The following is a 12873-nucleotide window of genomic DNA, read 5'->3' as shown; positions in this document are numbered from 1 at the left end:
TTGTAATGATGGAAAATATTAGACAAACTGCATGCATTCATTCTTTGACACATGATTTAACGACTGCATGTGATGCAATCTATTAAAAACCTGTTTAACTTTGATGAGGGAGAGATTGACAAGTTCTTTATTGGTGGATAAGATTTCCTCCATTGAGTTTAATGCCTTACAAAGAAGAAAAATCTCCCTGTTGTTTGTTCAGATGTGCAATAGTAAAGGGAAACAACAACACCGCCTTGACTCTTTGAATGGCAGTCATGCGTATTACTATTGTAATATCTGTTTTTCTTAATAGGCTGCTGCCACCACCTTCCATTATTTTAGCCAGTATGGTCTGGCACCAGAAGACAACACACCACCACAACTTAAATCAAAATATGCAGTTTTATTAACAGAGGGGACTACAAGGACAGGCTAAACACAACCTGGAAAGCCGTAGAACTACAGTACACAGAGCACTATGTGAACTCACTCACTTCATTGGTGACAAACCCCAGAATCAATTACAGATAATTCACTTCAAACTCATTTAAGGGCGCTTTCACACTTGGTTCGATTGCCTGATCCGAACCCGAGTTCGATTGCGCCCCCGGCCCCCTGTGGACTGTGTTCACATCATATTATTTGTATCCAAACCGCAGTACGCTTGCGGCGCGTAATCGTGTTGCTTGGTAACCGCCATGAAAGAAAAGGCATCAAAATGGATAGAATTGCTCGCTTCACATTTGTTCTTCTTTTTTTTTCACCTTTGGTTTTGTTTTCAAAGAAAAGATCCAGAAACACACTTGCGTCTGTCCGCCGCAAAAGTACTAAAATCGTTCCAAAGACAGCGGGCTGTCCACTGAAGACAATTTTTGCAGAGGCAAGCAGAAATCATCTCTCTGCTTGCAATGCGTCAATCACGCTTTTCTTCAAGGGAAGTGTACACACACACACACGACTCGCACGCACGCACCACATACGTTATCAATAGCGGTTCATTCCCGCGATTTGCTACGATTGCGTTCATATCAGCTGTAGTGGTTTCTATTTGTAACCATTTATAACGTGCGTCGAGGTGAGAGGAAAGATGACACCGAGTAAATTGTTTACTCCTTTTAATAGCGGCACAACACCGGCAACAGCCTACAAGGGGACTGTGCCTTTTGTACTGTGGCACCGAGGCTTTGGAACTCACTTCCCTTAGCACTGAGAACTATGGATTCTGTCAATTCTTTTAAAAAACATCTGAAGACGCATCTTTTTGGGCTTGCTTTTATTTGATAGCATTGGTTACTTGTTATTTTATGTTTGTGTAGTTTTTGGTTTTGTGTGTTGTTTTTGTAGATTTATTGTTTGCATGTCTGATCTTTTTAATTAACAGTTTGTAAAGCACTTTGTGACTTTTTGTCTGTGAAAGGTGCTATATAAATAAATTTTACTTACTTACTTACTTACAACAAAACCCACAACTCCTTCCAATCCCTGCGCCTCGAAGCGGCACTATTTAACATTAGTATATGTACGCTGCACTATATACTACATCCTCCTTTCTTATAATAATTAAAAGAAGATGTAAAATGTAGCTTAGCTGAAATAATTTATATAGCGCTTTTTCTGAGACCTCAAAGCGCTTTACATGGAAGGGGGAATCTCCTCAACCACCACCAATGTGCAGCATCCACTTGGATGATGTGACGGCAGCCATATTGCACCAGAACGCCCACCACACACCAGCTTACTGGTGGAGAGGAGACAGTGATGAAGCCAATCAGTATATGGGGATTATTAGGAGGTCATGATGGACAGAGGCCAAGGGGCAGATTTGGCCTGGATGCCGGGGTTACACCCCTACTCTTTTTCGAAGGATATCCTGGGATTTTTAATGACCACAGAGAGTCAGGACCTCGGTTTTACGTCTCATCCGAAGGACGGATGCCTAACATACCATTGCATATCTACCGTTTCCCTTTTCCTTTTCTTTTTATAAACACAACATAAGCCCAATATCGTATGCACTCATTGGCTTGACACATAGTCTCCGAATCTCACTGGTGGCCTAATAACTCGGCCGCTTCTGGTTTGACCCATCTGTGGAGGAGAAGAAGGCTGCACACACGCAGTCTCATCAGCACCGGTAGGAGCGTCCGGGGTGCTGTCTAGCTCGTCCTCAAGACTGTCCGGTTCAGTGTACACCTGAATGTCGCTGGGTGTCTTCCTCAGGTGTCTCCTGTTGCGCCTGTACTGCTGTCCAGATGATGTCACTATGTCGTAGGACCGTGGTTCAGCACGTGTCGCCATGACAACAGCAGGACGCCATCCTCGTTCAGTTTGCATGTGAACAGTCCCACCAGGCGGCAGCACCGGAAGTTTCTTTGTGCCTCTGTTGTCTTCGCTGGAGGTCCTGAAGAGTAGAATGTGCATTAGTTGGTACTGCAGGTTGCAGCACTGTGCTTGAGCTGGGTAAAGTGCTTCTCAGGACCCTGCCCATAAGCAGTTGTGCTGGAGAATAGCCCATACCTGTGACCGGTGTGTTCCTGAGAGTTAGAAGTGCCAGAAATGGGTCAGTGTTGGTTTGTTTGGCCTTCTTTAACAGGTACGTAACAGTCTTCACAGTTCTCTCGGCCAGGCCATTTGACAGCGCATAGCCTGGGCTGGAGTGAGTGAGCTTAATTCCCCATGCTTTGGCAAACTTTCTCATTTCTTGGCTTGCAAAAGGCACATGGTCGCACACAATCTCTTTAGGTATACCCATTCTGGCAAATACCGATTTCATCTTGTTAACAACTGTGTGTGCCGTCTTGTCTCTGATGTTTTGTACTTCCGGGTATTTGGAGAAATAATCCACAACCAGAAGAAATGACTGACCACTGATTTCAAATATGTCAGCTCATACTTTCAGCCAAGGAAGCTCTGGGATTTCATGAGAGATCATCGGCTCCCTCTGGTGGCGAGGCTGGAACTGCTGGCAAGTTGCACATGACTCCACCATTTTTTCAATGTCTCTTGTCATACCTGGCCAATACTAGTGTACTCTGGCCAGAGCTTTGGTGCGCTGCATACCTTGGTGTGCCACATGCAGCCTCTGTAACATGTCTGACCTCATTTTACTCGGTAGAATAATTATGTCTCCTGCAAACATTATTCCTTCTCTTATTGACACTGAGTGCCTAATAGGCCAGGACTGTATCACCTTTTTGTCAACTTGTTTTCTGTGATGTGGCCAGCCATGCCTGTGAATGTCCAGCAACATTTGCAATATGACGTCCTTTTGTGTCTCATACTTTAACTGTATCAGAGTCTCTTGGCTCAGGGCCTCTGTTGGCTCAAGGGCATAGATCACTTTTTCGTCAAAAATGTCACACTGTCTCTGTTGCTCATGTGTCGTTGCTCGTGAGAGTGTGTCTGCGATCAGTAACTCTTTACCTGGCGTGTAGATTACATTCAGGTCGTAGCGTTGCAGCTGAAGTAGCATCTGCTGTAGTCTGGACGGAGCTGTTCCCAGTGGCTTTCTCAAAATCGTTTCCAAAGGTTTGTGATCCGACTGCACATTGACCTTGACTCCATAGGCGTACTGATGAAAGCGCTTCACTGAAAACACGATAGCCAGAAGCTCCTTCTCTATCTGTGCATAGTTTTTCTCTGTGTCCGTTAGAGCTCTGGATGCATAGGCGATAGGATGTCCATCTTGCATTAGACATGCATCCAAGGACGGTTTAGGCGCATGATGCTTGTATCACGACAGCTTTCTTTGGGTCAAAGAATTTGAGAACAGGGGCTGTTACGAGCGCATTTTTTAGGTTCTTTACAGCTTCCTCATGTTCGTGCTGCCATTGCTATACACTGTCCTTTCTCAGCAGTTGTCTCAGAGGCGCTGTGGCTGTCTCTTCTCCAGGTATGTACTGTGAGAGATACTTGATCATCCCAAGCATGCGTTGCAGTGCAGGTCTGTCTGTGGGTGATGGCATGTCTACTATTGCCTTAACTTTTGCATTGTCCATTTTAACACCCTCTGAGGTCACAACATGACCCATGTATTTGACACTGTTTACCTTGTATTGGATCTTCTCTTTGTTGAATTTGACGTTAGCGTCCTTTGCTCTAGTCATCACTTTTGCAGTATTTCGTCGTGTTCCTTTTCTGTGGATGCAGCGATAATCATGTCATCAGCAATTATATGAACACCCGTGATGTCCCCGAATGTCTCGCAGTTGCGCTGCTGAAAAACTTCACTCGATCCTAAATGGTAGGCGCTTAAACCTATAGCACCCCCATGGCGTGTTGAAAGTGCACATTAGCGACGACTCCTTGTCCAGCTTTATTTGCCAATAGCCGTCCTTCTCATCCAGCACTGTGAAGATTTTCTTACCAGCAAGTTTGCACAACACCTCATCTGCTGTGGGAATTGAGTAATGCTGTCTCAAAATAGCCTTATTTAAGTCAGTAGGGTCTAGGCAAACCCTCAGCTTCTTCTTGTCTTTCTTTTCAGTGACCACAAGACTATTGACCCATGTTGTTGGCTCAATCACTTGTTCAATAAAATCTGCTTTTAACAGGTCATCAAGCGTGTCTCTCAGTCTGTCCATAACTGCCAGTGGTATTTTCCTGCAGCCATGTATGACAGGAGTGACTGTAGGATCAAATGTGGATGTGATGTTCACCTGAGAACTCACCAAGTCCTTCAAAGACACTTACATGTTGCTTTAGCAGCTCCTCTTTTGTAGTTGGGAACTTGACTGCGAGCATGTCAATGTCCATCCTTTTTATCAGACCTAATGCTTCACATGCATCCTTGCCTAGGATAGCTGTGTCTGAGTGGTTTGACACATAAAACAGCAGGTTGGATTTGGTTTGGGCATTGGAGATTGTTCCTTCTGGTTTCAGCTTAACTCCACCGTACACCACCAACACAGTCTTTGTCGGTTTCAGTTGCAAGTTTATTCGTTTTTCACGCCTGGCTTTTCTCTTCAGTGTTTTGTACACAGCCAGCGGTAGTACATTTGTTTCTGCTCCTGTGTCTAACTTAAACTTAACAGACATGTTTCCAGCATCTATGTCTGCATACCAGGAATTGTCTCTTTTAGTGCTTATGTGGTCAATGTTCACTGTCCCAATGAAAAGTGTGTCTATTTCTGAGCTCAAATTATGCATTTTCATCTTATGTGTTGTTTTTGTAGACTCACACATCTTTGCGTAGTGATTGAGCTTACCACGCTTTCGGCACGAGACCCCAAATGCCGGGCAAAGCCTTGGTTTATGTGACTTTTCACATTTCCTGCACACTTGATCCTTTATTTTCTTGCTGTCACTCTGGACTTGTGGTTTTCTTCCCTGTTTCCAATGTTGGTTGTCTTTGCCTTTGGTCTTGTTCACTGCATGTATTGCTCTTTCTTGTGTTGTAGTACTCATTGCTTGTATTTGTGCTTTGGCAGTCTCCGCTGCTCTGCAGATGTCAATCGCTCTCTCCAGCGTGAGATCTGACTCTCTTAACAGCCTTTCTTTGAGCCGTGGATCATTCAAACTGAACACAATCTTGTCTCTGATCATGTCGTTTTCTGATGCACCGAAATTCACAGTCCTTGCTTTTCTGTCTCAACTCAGTCACATATTTCTCAATGGTGACTGACTCTGCCATGGGATGAGTCCAAAACTGATGTCTTTCGAACACTGTGTTTTTCTTTGGCTGGCAATATGCTTTGAATGCATATAAAATATCTTCCACTGTTAGCTCTGCCTCATCCGCTTGTACAACGTCTAGCGTGTTGGCTAGTGACAAAAGGGCTTGGTTTTTATACCACTGACCAAGGAAAAAACTATATCACCATAGGAACACATACATTAAGCAGAAGAACATATGGTTTCCATTAACGTTGAAATGTATACCTCATGCTATGCTGGTGGAAAAACACTGCACATTCCAGTCTCTAACTCAGCACACAAAGTCCCCCAAAGTCTCTCTCCCCCACATCTTCTCAGAATACAATGAGTACAAATGAGTACAAGTGATTATGAATGTATATAAAAAGTATAGTAATAATAATACTAAAAACAACATTAAACGATGAAATTTGAATCTTCAGTATATATACGCGGCACAATATACTACAAGCAGCGAACCGTACTGGAGTTCACATGAACCGTACCCCAGACCACCCTTTTTAAGCGGACTCGAGTACGGTTCACGGGTGCGCACCCGAGTTCGGAAGACAGCGTTCACATCATCCAAACGAACCAAACTATTCGAACCCTGGTGCGCACCAAAAGTGCTAGTGTGAAAGCACCCTAAAACCTCAACCTCATGCATGTGCAAAATGGTACCTATGGCTGTTCCCTAAACCTTCCCAGTTTCAGTTCCACCCACCCTTACCTCTATTATTACGAAGCACAACTTTATTTAATACATCAGTTTAGATTAAAAACAGAAACAAACTTAAAAAGCCACGTCTTGTTGTCCACAATGTAACCGGAACCGAGCCCTCGTCCATCATCTTTTGCGCTCCATTTAAACCTTTTTCCAATCCCAGTCTCTCAATACACAGCTCCCGCCCAGGTGTATTTCTCAATCATTCTCATTAATTAGTTGCCAAGACAATATCCCAATACACAACACACATTACACTATTATAGCATTGAAGAGTAGAGCAATTAAGTCCAAGTTATTAAAATCCTTGACATATTAAACCGAGTAGCCTAATAATAACCAACTATTTTGATAGGTAGTAGGCTACATTCACTTGGAGAATTTGAAGTATTGAAATGCCAGCTGTCTTCACCTTTAAGTCTTGAAGGGCTAAAATACTGCGAATTTAACGGCTGTCTGTTCTGAGAGCAACGAGTAGGCTAATTTTGTGAAAGTTTAGATCCGAGAGAGTCGGAGTGAATGAACTCACACGCTGAAGACACACAGACCAGAGGTGAGCAATAACTCTCTCTTCAACAGGAAAATAATATCCTTTATATTTATTAATCCATACACTATGTTCAAATGATGGCAGACTTGTTGTTTTTGGTTGCTTTTGGTTTGGTTGATTTAATCCAAGCAAACTTTTGCTGATAAATTCTGACATTCCTGCTCAACTTTCAGTAAATCTTATTAGTCCTAGTTGGTTAGGGTTCACTTCATATGCACATTTTTGTCTTTAGAATGAAAACCATGAATGCTGTAAATGCAGTGCAACTGTTCATTCGTTTCCTTGAAAGAGACTTTGTCACAGCTAGTGAACGCAGTGAATGATGGATGACGTGACTCAGTGAATTTTAAAATGAGGAGCCTAACAAATGTACACAAGTTTGTCAAAAAGAGATCTAATTTTTATCTTTGTGATTAAGTCATTTCGGATAAAAGCGTCTGCTAAATGATTAAATGTAATGAATGCAGATGATTTATGATTTACAGCAGTACCTTGTGGTTCAATTCATTATTCATTCATTATACAGCAATTTGCTTAGTCTGCACACAGTGACTGTTAGTCCAGGATAGTTACAACGCTATCTCACGACCAATTCGTACGAATTCGTACGAATGATAAAAAGTTGGCTAATTCGTACTAATTCGTACGACCTCACTCGTACGAATTTGTACGATTTGTCTAAACCCACGTGATGGGTAGGTTTAGGGGCGGGGTCAGGGGTAGGTCATTCGTATGAATTCATACGAATTGGCCAATTCGTAAAATATGTAAGATTTTGCAAAAATCGTACTAATTCGTATGAGTCAGGTCGTATGAATTCGTACGAATAAGCCACCTCGTATTGTACGTTTTCCCGTGAGATCGGGCTGGATAGTTACGGTGATAAATGTTTGTAATGTGTTTTTTGCAGAAGCTCAGCCATGGGTGTTAGTAATGTTGTGCTGATGTTCATTCTGGTTTGGACTTCCACAGCTGCTGATGGTAAGAGAATACATTCTCTCTCTCTCTCTCTCTCTCTCTCTATATATATATATATATATATATATATATATATATATATATATAAAACAGCGCTACTTTATAATTTACAAAAAATTCTACACATATATATATGTATACGTGTAGATTTTTTTGTACAAATTTTTTATGAATTAACCAGAGAGTGAACTTGAAGCAGTTTAATGCAGTGAAGTTATCACCTCATTGCTGAGAAATATAATGTAGCCTAGCTTTCAGTAGTGAAGCAGTTTTATTTATAAAAGTGTAAGAAATTGTAGTCTGGCTCGACCTAGATTCCACTCCAAAATTTATTTTAGAATAAGCTTATCCCCAAAATGGCTTAATTATCATAGAGATGAAGGAAGTGAAGTTATATTGTTTCGTGCAAAAGCAAACATCTGTCATGGTATTGGGAGGCATCAATGGGTAACTTGCATTTGTGTGAAGGTAGCACTGACAGTATATTTAGATTATACAGAGACATAAACTGCCATCAAGATGACATCTTTCCTGGGGAGAAAGACAATGCCAGGCCTCATTCTGCACATGCTAAAACTGAGTGGTTTCCAGACACTGCACTATAGAAGAGATGTGCCTGACTGCAGTCCAGATCTGTCTCTTATTGAAAATGTATGATCACCCATCATGAAAAGGAGAATCAGACAGCGATGACCATGGACAGTTTGAGCAGTTCTTATATCTTATATCAGACGAGATTGGGCAAATATTCCACTTGCAATTAGTATTCTCAATTGATGATTTGAAAAAATGATTAAATGGCAAATGATTAAAAAGTGTAATTAAAAAGAAAGGTGATGTGACAGTGGTAAACATGCCTCTGTCCTAACTTACTTGAAGTGTGTAGCAGCCATCAAAATCAAAAATGTGTTACAAGTTACAAAATACAAGTAAGTTGATCAGTGAAAAAGTTGGAAATCCTTTCTTGGCGCTTTTGTCAGTTAAATGAAGGTTAAAGATAATTAACAAATCACACATTCTTTATTTTGTTGCATTAAAAAAATGTCCCAACTTTTCTGGAAATGGGGTTGTGGTTTTCTGTTGATGTATTACACTGATTTAAACTGATTTTCAGATGACATCAGTGTAAGCTGTGAGGATGTGACTGGAACTGTGAGTGAAGAAGTAACTCTCACCTGCAGCGTCTCTCTGAATAAGTCTGGATGCTGCATTACATTCTATAAGTTTCAGTACCCTGAGAAATATAATGACTCCGAAATCTGTAGAGAAGAGTCTCCTCAGGACTCCTGTGAACAGAGAAACAGCTTCACATGCAGCTTCAGTTCAACTACAGTAATGACGGGACCATTCAGATTCTTTATCCAAACAAATAAAGGAAAGAAATCAGATAAATTCACTGTGACCATAACAGGTACCGTATATAATACTGCTGTTTATAATTCAATAAATGTTTGCAACTGTACTTTTATTTTCAATCTACTAACAGTGGTTTAAAATCTGTTCACAGAGCCCAGTAAACCAGAAATCACTGAAGCTCCTGTTAAGAAATATATAACATTGATTATTGAGTTACTTCTGGAACACAGAAAACTGATGTTTAGTTTCTTGTCAGAATATTTATCATTTTAAAACTCACCTGTGAATAAATTATTTGATGAGTGATTTTAGAGATGTTTAGATCTGGTCTGTGTGTAAAGAAATCAGTTTGATCAGATTCTCAGCAGCAGAAATGTTTTGTGAAGTTTGTGTGGAGAATCTGACTGTCTGATGTTTGATAGGATGAAGGTGAGTTTATGATTTAAACAATTATTTAAACCGTTTTAATTGCACCTTTCCAGAGCCAACATCAAAAGAGAAGGAGAGAAGAGAAGGAGACGATACAAGATCCAAGAACACAGTCATCGCTGCAGTTACAGGCTGTTTTATCATCATCATCATCATCATCATCATCATAATGACAATCATTTACAAAAAGAAACCAAACTACAGCCAATCTTGTGGATTCCAGAGGAGGATGTTTCTGTGTCATAAACATGATGATAACAACAGCGATTTCCAAGAGCAAAATCCAGAAAATGTGCTCTAATATCACTGACTGCAGTATGAAAGCACTGAGTTTTGTTTGACTGGGGGGGTTGATTATTCACTTTTCTAACTTTAGTTAGTGTGTAATGTTGCTGTTTGAGCATAAACAACATCTGCAAAGTTACGACCCTCAAAGTTCAGAGCAAAGGGAGATATTTGCTTTTAAAGAAATTGCTTTTTAAGGACTACAACAAACGGCTGGAAGAGACTACAAGAGCTTCCTCCTGAGTTAGTGACATCATGACTCTGTTTCTGTTTTATATTGATTTCTGTGAAATAATGGTACATTATTGATCTCTTTGATCAGTGTGTGTGTGTGTGTGTGTGTGTGTGTGTGTGTGTGTGTGTATATATATGAACATTAAGAGACAATGCAACAAATCCCAAACTGTTTGGTTTTGTCCTTTTTCTGTATGACTTTCAGAAATGCTTATAATGAATGACAGTTTTGTATTTGGTAAGTTATACCTTAATAATGGAAATTAAATTTGACTTTTATCATTCTCTGTACCTGCTATTTTCTAATACTGTGAACAGTGTGGCTTTGTACATTGTCCTTTATTATTAAAACAACAAATTAAATGAATAAAGTCTTGTAATACTCTCTAAAGATGAATATCTGAAAGCTTTTCTATCACCACATGATGATGGGTAAATTACAGTCGGCTACCAGTAAAACTAGTAAAGTGGGTGAAGCTGCACAGAGATCATCTGAATGCATGCCTTATTTATTTATGTGTCAGATCATCTTTATTTATATAGCGCTTTTTACAAATACAGATTGTTTCATTTCAAAGCAGCTTTACAGTGATAACAGGAAAATAATGCAAAGTTTGTTTCGGCTGTACAGCAGAGATAGAGGAAAGTCATTGTCCAGCTTGAGTAAGTTCAGCATTGATTCATTTCCATTGGATGAATTTTAGATATACATTTTTTTTTTTTTTTGCAGGTGATAAGAGATTTGTGATTACAATCCACATTGTATATGCCATTGATTGTCTTTTATTTTAAAGTTAACATTATAATTGTATTTATTAAATGATTAAAGTCTCATGATACTCTCAATATTGTCCAAAGTCTCTTTTTAGAATCTTTGATGAACTTTAATGTCTGTGAAGGGAAAACTATACTAGTGACAATTACAAGTTAGTCTGTGGTAATGTGATGTAGGAATATAAAGTCAGAAAGCCGAGGGTTATACATGTATGAATATAATGTATTAGGAAGATGCCTCTCTTAAGAACAATGTGGATTTACTTTTAAACTGTAACTTATTTAAATATAAGTTTATCATGTGCTGGATGATGATGATGCGTCAGCCAATGTGTTTTTATAGGAAATAAATAGAAACATTTGCTAATCTTTTATAGCACAAAATGACAAATATTAAATTAGGGGTAAGATGATCCCTACTGGATAAACTTTTACAGAGTTTATAATTTACTTTTGATATAGTTCTTATTAATATTTATATATTGTGTATATATACAGTGCTATGCATAAGTTTAGACACCCATGCTAAAGTTGACTAAAAAGAGGAATAAAAAATCATCTTTTGGAAATTGAACTTAATGCCTTAATTTAAAAAATTAGGAAAAATCCAACCTTTAAGGACACCAATTTTCTTTGTGAATGAATAATGTATCGTAAATAAATAAATGTTCTTCCTTAAAATACAGGGTGCATAAGTTTGGACACCCCTATGTTAAATTCCCATAGAGGCAGGCAGATTTTTATTTTTAAGTTTTTTTTTTTTTTTTTTTTTTTTAGGATACTATGCATCCTGATAAAGTTCCCTTGGCCTTTGGAATTAAAATAGCCCCACATCATCACATAGCCTTCACCATACCTAGAGATTGGCATGGGGTACTTTCCATAAGATCATCTCTCAATGCAAATCAAACTAGCTATTAGGCTAACTGAAATAAAACCATGCCAATCTCTAGGTATGGTGAAGGCTATGTGATGATGTGGGGCTATTTTAATTCCAAAGGCCAAGGGAACTTTATCAGGATGCATAGTATCCTGGATCCATGAAGTAACTGGCCTTTAAAAATACAAATCTGCCTGCCTCTATGGGAATTTAACATAGGGGTGTCCAAACTTATGCACCCTGTATTTTAAGGAAGAACATTTATTTATTTACGATGCATTATTCATTCACAAAGAAAATTGGTGTCCTTAAAGGTTGGATTTTTCCTAATTTTTTAAATTAAGGCATTAAGTTCAGTTTCCAAAAGATGATTTTTTATTCCTCTTTTTAGTCAACTTTAGTATGGGTGTCTAAACTTATGCATAGCACTGTAAGTCTAAACATAATAACACAAGTAACAACATTATCTTTTTACGTCAAAATATAAACTATAACTTTTACTCCACAAATCCAATAAAACACTAATGTGTCCACAAATCACTCATTAACAAATAGACACAAAAAACTTTGATATTCAACACAATACAGTGTATAGATCACCATTATCCTGAGACACAAAATTAGATAAATTATTCTTAACTTTGTTTCAGCTGACTAAATCTCACAAATGTTAATATTCAGATGAAATGACAAAATTGAAAATATCGTAGTCATTCATTAAAAGTGTTCTATTGTCTATCTATTGTCAGGATAAAATCATTTTGCCCCATGTTACCCAGCTGTTGCAATGCATTCTCCTGCCAGCAGAGGGCGTGTCCGGCTGAGATTAGATATTTGTCAGATTTGACGCTTGTGACATACACGCACATCAACCCGTGTTTAGCGTTCATACAAACCACAATACATTCAGATTCATCAATCGGAATGGTTAGATACATGATAGGATAATGTAGAAAAACAATAACTTAAGGTCATATTCTGAGATTAATATATTCTGGAAATCCTGCTTTTTTTTGTCATAAAGGGAAATCATCTTGTCTCAGATAC

The 12873-nt window shown here is 39.1% G+C and overlaps 1 protein-coding gene across 5 annotated transcripts in view; it reads left to right on the top strand.

Annotated features, from left to right (window-relative positions):
• LOC311305915 (uncharacterized protein) overlaps positions 1 to 12873 on the top strand; it is a 258116-nt gene that overhangs the window by 9063 nt on the left and 236180 nt on the right. Inside the window, exon 3 of one of the 5 annotated variants that reach the window (XR_014630090.1) lies at positions 8983 to 11255. The exons of the other annotated variants lie outside the window; for them this stretch is intronic. The gene's annotated coding sequence lies outside the window, so the exon portion shown is untranslated. Of the gene's footprint in view, positions 1 to 8982; positions 11256 to 12873 lie in introns of those variants that run through there. 5 annotated transcript variants of the gene reach the window in all.

Source organism: Rutilus rutilus, assembly GCF_951802725.1.
Source record: "Rutilus rutilus genome assembly, chromosome: 16".
Taxonomy (NCBI): Eukaryota; Metazoa; Chordata; class Actinopteri; order Cypriniformes; family Leuciscidae; genus Rutilus; species Rutilus rutilus.
Note: the sequence above shows the minus strand (reverse complement) of the source record. Positions and strands in the feature narration are given on the sequence as shown.